The following is an 8170-nucleotide window of genomic DNA, read 5'->3' on the forward strand; positions in this document are numbered from 1 at the left end:
GTGGCCTGATCCTTAGATGTTAAGACGGCTACAGTTTTAGGAATTTGACTTAGTTATGCATACCATACATGTTGGCTGAAGCAAGCACCACCGTCAGGCATGAGAAGACAGATAGGGGGTCGAATTTGCCAGACCAGGATCCCCACCTTCTTCCCTTCTTCAGTGGTGCATGTTTCATTCTGGCTTGCAGCCAGACAACAGGATCCCAGTGGAAATTGATTAGTTCCCCCTCACCGAGGGATCCAAAGGAACCCATTCATCCTGAGGGCCATCCCATTGCAAATTCCAGTGGACAATGTCTTTCCCAGGCATCTTGGGGCTTGGTGTTCTCAGCAGCATAGCATCTTGATCCTTGGTGAGGATCTGGGCAATGGTCATTTCCATACCTTTACATTTTTGTGTGTCTTGGCAAGGGTCCGCAGTCTGGAAGATGAGGTAACAGGCCATTTTAGATGAGCATTCAAGTGTATTAGAGCTTGGGGCAATCCTTTAGTTCCCACAGTTAATGCGTGTTTTTATCTGCTGCTCTAATATTCCATTTTTCCTTTCTACCAACCTTGCTGCTTATAGGTTATAGGGGTGATGGAACCTCTATTCAATGTCATGTTCTTTTGCTCCGTCTTGCATATTATGGCCTTTGAAATGTGACCTCCCAATCACTATCTGTTTGCTAAGATTATCCACACATGGTACTCAGGTTCTCTAATCCTCTAATAGTAGCAGCCTGGTTTGCATGGGGACAAGGGAAAACTTGGGTTAGGCTAGACAACACTGTTCACACAAATCAAAGCATGTTTAGAACCCTCACTCAGAGTGAAGGTGTCAGTATAATCAGTTTGCCAATCCCTCACGAGTTAGGATGATGGCCCCAGAATTCTTTGGCAGTTGCCTTGGACATTATTTAGAACACATAAAATAATGCTTTACTGCATTTACCAAGTCACTGTATTTTAAAGGAAATCCAGCATCCCTAGCAATATGCCATTTCATCCAAGCACTATGTTAGCCACTCTTTCTATGCACCCAATCTACTATCTAGTGAACAGTCAGTTGCTAGAGCTTATACTGAGCTAGGGCATTGGCTTCCTGATTGCCAGTAGGAGTCAGGACTTTATGAGTCGGGATGTGGCAGATAGTGAAGACCACTTCAGTTTCTTGCAGGCAGACCCAAATGTCTTTCCATATATCCTGACTCCACAAGGGCTGATTCATGGTCATCCATCCCTCAGTTCCCACTGTCCAAGCCATATAGTTAGAACAGCCCAACTCTCAGTGCAAAGCATTAATGGCCAGGGCTAATGAGTGGTATGAGCCAAATGGCTCTGAGTTCAGCCCACTAACTGTTGCAGTTAGTTCCTGTTTCTATCCAGATGCCTGACTAGATCCACCTGTATTCTAGGCATCAGCAGGAATTTCCCCAGCTCCTTTCTACAGGCCACACAGGCTACCAGAGGAAACTGATGGGACATTTGGGTTCAGCAGGACCTGAGTTTCTAGAGACAGTGGTGCACAGGCTGCCTCTATTGAAAATGGGCTTGTCACTTGGTAAACACGGAAGTTTGAGCCATGCCAGAGATGGGTGGATGGAACATATTCTCAACTCATCCCTTGATGGGAAGGGAAGGTCTTACCATGATATGCTGCTCCTTTGTGAGAGGGTCTACCTGGAGGAATGCTGTGTACACCACTAGGAGCTGTTGGGGGTGCATCAGATTTCTGAGCTGGGACCAAAATCCTAGGAGTACTCTCTCCTTCTATTGTCTCTGCCACAGTGCCCAACCCATGCCTTTCAGAGTCACAGACACATCAACTCAAGTGGTAGCCCTGCTTGGGGGATTCCCAGAGTGTTTCATTAGTTCCTTTGCCCTCCCAAAGGTGGCTTGCTGCTTCAATCACCAATCTCACATTTGCTTTTTCTTTACCAAGTGGTACAAGGGATGGAGACACCATGCCAGGTGGGTAATAAAACTCCTCCAAAACCCCCAAATTCCTTCAAAAGCTTGCAACTCTTTTGTGCTTCTAGGGGTTGGGTAGGCTTGTATGTTGTTTGTCAATCATAGCTCCTGGGACAATGCATGTCTTACCTGACCATATGACTTCCAAAAACTTTATGTGGTGTCTCAGCCTTGAACTTTTCGGGATCTCATGACCTATTTTCTCCCTCACATATTTTCCAGCAAAGCCTGCAGAATGCCCTATGGCAAAGGTAAGTCTTCACATGTTAACATTATATCATCGATGTAATGGGCCCATTTTACTGATGTGGGGAAGGAGAACAGGGACAGGCCTCATGACATATGGTGGAACTTTGCAGGTTTACCTGGGAAAGCATTTGAAAAGTCCATTGTTAAACTTCCCATGTGAAGGCAAACTGATCTTGTGATTCATCAGCCAGACTTCCGAGATGGCTCCATTGCTGTGTAGGGCCTCATGGGTCAGTACCCTTGGCTGCCTTCCCACCACTGGACTGTACCTAGCTGGTTGAGAGCCTCATCCTTGCCTACCTGGACCTGGCCTATCAGGTCCACTGACTCCACAACCCTCCAAGAAGACAGGGTGGGGCTGCAGGGGTCAGAGCTCAGAGAGGCTCCCTGGCAGCACCCGGAAGCTCCTGGGCTTTTTTTCTCTGTGGGGCACAACTGCCCTTTTCTCCCTTCCTCTCTTCCACACTTAATAAAACACCTCTGGTCCGTGTGGGCCCAAGTACTCATCCCCCAAAAAAAAAAAAAAAAGAAAGTACTTAATAGTACTTGTTAAGTCCAGCCCAACATAGAACACTCCTAGGATCATAGCCATGTATCTAAGATGGTGGCAATGTTGGGCACAGCTGCAGGGATGGGGGGCACTACCTTCTTCAATTCTCAGTACTTCACAGTCATCCTCCATGAACCATCCGACTTTTCACTGACCATACAGGTCTATCGAAAGTGCTATCGGCAGAGTGCAAAATACCCCTTTGGTGCAGTTTTTGGACAGTTTTTCCTAGGTTCTTAGGCCCTAAGGCAATTTATATTGTTTGACAGTTTCCATTTCTCATGGGGGTAGTAGACTAACTGGTTCCCAGTTGGTGTTTCCCTTCAGCACTGGCTTGATTACTCTAACCCAGAGGCAGAATTCACTGATAGAGTTTTGCAGATCTCATAGAATTTTTTTTTTTAATTTTAAGTTTATGTATTTTGAGAGGGGGGAAAGAGAGAAAGAGATCAGGGGAGGGACAGAGAGATGGGGAGAGAAAGAGAGAATCCCAAACAGGCTCCACACTGTCAGTGCAGAGCCTGACATGGGCCTCGAACTCATAAACCTCGAGATTATGACCTGAGAGGAAACTAAGAGTCAGGTGCTTAACCAACTGAGCCACCCAGACACCCCTCATACAATATTAATGCCCAATGTGTTCTCTGGTATTAGAGAGATTAAAACTCCATATTTTAAAGGCGGGGGGGGGGGATGCCCAACTTGCAGTGTTAAAGGAAATTTCCTGACCATGGATATTCACCTTCTGTAACCATAGATGGTGAGGAAGGGGCCAGAAAACATCTAAGGATTACCATGTATCAGAGTATATTTGGTCCCCATGTCAACTAGAGCCATCACCTTTTGTTTATTTCAAGGAGATCAGTGAATAATGAACTCAACTTGAGGCCTCCAGTCACCCCCAATGGCCCTCACCTAGAGGCAATCTTGGCCTGCATCTTATACTTGGGGTGTGGGAGACTGTACCCAAATAGGACTGTACCCCTGAGGCCCTGCTGGAGCAGATGGGGGCATCAGGGATGGTAGGAGCAGGTGGGACAGGTTTGAACTGTTGTTCAGGTTTTAAGGCTTTCCGCAGGTTGACCAACACAGCATTGGGTTGTCAGTCTACCTTTATAGGTGGAGTCCGGCAGCCAGGAGGTCAAACCACATTTGTTTCCAAGTTACTTTTACAGGATCCTTCACAGCTGATTGGGAGAGCTTTCTGGTTTTTCAAGTTACATCTCTGTCTCAAGTCTTTCCCATAGCTGGTAATTTCCTGGGATTTTTTAGTGTCCCCCAGATTAGCAATGGATTGCCCAACATCATAAATGTCTTGTCCCATGACAGGGCTCAGCATGGACACCAGTGTGCCATACCAGGTCCTGGGCGCAGACTGAAGTATATTGGCTTCCATTCCTGCAGTGAGCGTGACCCAATGAGAGCCTGCAAAAACAGGGGTATAGATGGCCTATCTCATTCCCAACTTCCTGAGAATTTGTTGAACCTCCTCTATAGATTTCCAGCAGTCCATGTGCCCAGAGAGATCCCCTTTATTGGGCCAGGCCTCCTGTGGGTTAGAACAATCCAATCTATAACAGACTGAGTATCTCGAACACCAGAGCACCATGCAGGTCCTGCCAGAGGACAGGGTGTGTGGTGATGTTGTTCCTTTTCTGTGCCTCCTACATAGTCAGAAAAATGTCATCACTGCCCCCCAACCCTCCAGCTCATAGCCACACTTACTACGCCGGAGTACTTTCCATGGCCTTTTGCTGGAACTTGGCAGCTAAATCAATAAGCTCAGTGGGAGTATATTCTTTCATCATGATTGTATCCTGAATTGGGGTCTGCCCTGCTGGCTGGGGTTGTTTTGGCTGCACTGTGCTGTTGTGTTTGTATTAGGGGTTGGTCAGCGGGGAACATTTTGTCTGTTTCACTGTCAATCACCACAACATCCTCCTCTTCACTCTCCTGGCTTTCTCGGAGATTCCACCTCTTAGTGCCCCAATCAGGCTTTGTCATAAGAACTTGGACCTTAATCCACAGAGGCTTGCACCCTCCTAGCTTTGCAAAATAGTATGCTAAATTCTCCAACTTACTGTCCTGTTCCCCCACCTTCTCTGCCAGCCCTGAAGCTAGGCACCCACATACCCTTTTTTAACTCAGTTCTTCTTTCAGCTTTCTAAATTGGCTTCAGTCTCTAATTTGTCGCTGATAGCCAGCCAGAGTACCCACAGTAGAGAACAGCCCACTGCAGCAATCATTCACTTCCCTTCTTTGCCAGTTCCTCAAACCAACACATTTTGAAGGCATTGCTGTACTCATACAGGGTCCACAAGCATCTAACGTACATGCTGCCCCTCCTCACTTACAGATTGATGGCCAACTTGGAAGTTCTGCTCCCATGCCTTTTTCCCAAGATTCATTTCTCTGGCCTCCTGGCTTGCTTGCCAATTATTGGTTCACAAATTTGAGAGTTTCCTAGATGAAATCTGAAACTTGCCCCCAGTCACAGAGGGCCTGAAGAAAGGAGACTGGTAGCTGGTAGGTTTGATAAGCAAGAAAACTTACATACAAGGCTTGTGTTGGGCTGCCACAGGACTGGTCCATCTCTGCACCCACCTGGCAGGATCTTAACATTTTATAGAGGTCTCGAATGGGTTCTGTTGGATATAGTCCAGATGGTCTCAACAACACATGACACTCTCAAAATTGTACTCTTGAAGTGGCTCCAGCTATGGGAACAGTGGGCAGAATATACATTCTAAGGACAAGGAAGGGTAAGGAGCCTCTGGTTGCATTGATGTAGCTCAAGCGTCAACCAGTGTTCATGTTCTCTCTATGACCTCCTCCAACAATTGGGAGCTCCTTAGGATGGAAACTGAGACTGCTTCCTCCTCCCTTTCTTAAAGCCCATCACATTCCTAGGTTTGTGGGAAGAAACTCAACAATATTAAGTGAACAAACTAAGATTCTTCAATACAGTCTACTACAGCATAACTAACAATTCCCACATCACAATGCTTCTGAGTAAAACACATGTACAGATTAGATAAAAACACAATGTCTGTCATGCTTTTTTTTTTCCTTTGGTGTATAGAAATATAGTAGCCGCAGAACAGAGATGGAAGAAAGGAGAAGCTGAATTACATTCCCTATGCAAAGTCATTCATAGGTTTAGCACAGTGTATACCATAGTCACTGTAGAGATAATAAAGAACCGAATTCTATATGGCAATGGAAATCAAGGAATGACACTTACATGCAACCACATGGATTGATTTCAATACACATAATGTAGAGCAAAGACAAGTCATTTTGCCTCTTTTTGCCTATTTTCTGATTTCTAAATGGGGTTAATGATAATATTCACTGCATAGGTTTGTGAAGATTGAGTTATGTCTGGCATATAGAAAGCATGAAATAAATGTTAATAACCATCAAATAATTAATATTATGATTACACGAATGTTGCTCAACTAGACACTGTGGACATATACAAGGAATTGGTTCCTGCCTATAAGGAGTTTACAATCCAGTGCAAAAGATAAATAAGAAACGGAATAGCTGCTAGGTGCCTCAGTTTCACAAATTGTGAAAATAGGGGTACTAATATTCCATAGATTTTGAGAATTAGAGATTATTCTCTAAAATGTAATCTCAATAAAAACAAGGATTTTTGCCTGTCTGTTTACCCCTACATTTTTGATACAGAGTATCCGCTGTTCATTAACTATTTGTTGAATGAGAGCATGGAAGTTTTTTGTGTGTCCCGTGTCCATGAAATACAGCCAGACCAACACTAAACCATCCTGCACACCTAGAAAACTGATTTGAGGATTAACACAACAATCTGCACAACCTGAACCAAAGAACTCAGCAAATACACGGCACGGAAAGGTGAACTGGGGGAGACAGAAGCCACAGAAGGCAGGGCACCACTTTTGCGTGTGGAGAAAGGACAGAAAAGGGGGAAGCAGGTAGAATACAGAAAAAGCACTCACCCCAAAAGCAGCTGGAGAGAAAGTGGAAAAGTGGAAACAGCCACAGGTAATGAACTTAAAAGGGAGAAAGGAGAAAGGAGAGGGTTTAAATTCCATTAAGACTATAAACAAGGGGAGCACAGAGTCTGAAACTCCATAGCACAATACCTGACGGTGCTCTGGTGGGAAGGGCAAATCCTCAGGAGCAGAGTGGAGTCCGGGGTTCTTCAGGCCACACAGGGAGAGGTGGTTCCCCTGCTGGGAGGACACCTGGTAAAGGCTGTGCAGGTCCCCCAAAGGCAGGGCCCCCGTGGACCCAGGAGAACAACCACATTTGCTGGTGCTGGAACAAGGTCCTTAAGGGTAAAGCCTGGTGCCAGATGTGTGTTGTGATTTTTCCATAGTCCCTGAAACACTGCTGCTACACTGTCTCCCACACTTTTTCTGGGGCGGGCTGGCACCTGGATGCAGTCTCTGGGCATCGGCTGCAGCACCAATAACATGAACTTTCCTGGCTGCATCAGGCACCTGGCCATTGGTTGGTAAGACCCTCCTGCAGAGGGGCAGAACGTGTCATAGCCGCAGTCCCTCAGAAGTAAGAGGTTGGGAAAAACAGCTGCATCTGAGACAAAACTCAGGAGGAAGGTGCCGCATGGGGCTTGGTCATGGACTGTGTAAAAGCAGGCAGTGGATGGAAGCCAAAAATAAAGGATGGGTGTGCCATTGCTGATCAGGGAGAACAGAGTTCCTATACTGGAGACTGGGTAGCTGGGTGACGCCATTTTCACCCCTCCCGCGGATGCGCATATGCACCTAAGAGCGCAACGATTCACCCCAGTAAGCTAAGCAGCGCCATCTAGTGGAGAACAGAGCCATTACACTAAGCCCCGCCCAACTGGGCCAACCTCACTCTTGACAAACACAAGTCTCTCCACCTGCTTAGTTTATGGATTATAAAGTGCTTCATAGTTTGACTTCTAGGGGAAAACGAAGTAATTTCAGTCGTATTTCAGTCTGTTCACTGGTCCATCTATTCAATTTTCTTTCTTTTTTTTCTTTTTGTTTCTTTTCTTGAATACAGAAAGAGAAAAAATTCATTTTTATTTTCAATTTTTATTAAAAATTATTTTCTTTAATGTTTTTCTACTATATTTTTTACTTTTGTGTAACTTTTTTCAAATTCTATTTTACTTCCATCATTTCATTTCAGTCTACTTCACTGTATTCATTTTTTCAAATTGTCAAATGATTTCCTTTTTCTCTTCCTTTTTCCTTTCCCCTTTTTTCTCTAATCTATCAAGCTCCTTCCAACACCCAGACCAAAATATACCTGGATCTAGCATCATTTATTCAATTTTGTGTGTGTGTTTGTTTTTTATTTTTTAATTTTAATTTTTTTAATTTTAATTTTTTTAATTTTAATTTTTTTAATTTTAATTTTTTTAATTTTA

Source organism: Herpailurus yagouaroundi, unplaced genomic scaffold, assembly GCF_014898765.1.
Source record: "Herpailurus yagouaroundi ecotype Mexico unplaced genomic scaffold, PumYag 77, whole genome shotgun sequence".
NCBI lineage: Eukaryota > Metazoa > Chordata > Mammalia > Carnivora > Felidae > Herpailurus > Herpailurus yagouaroundi.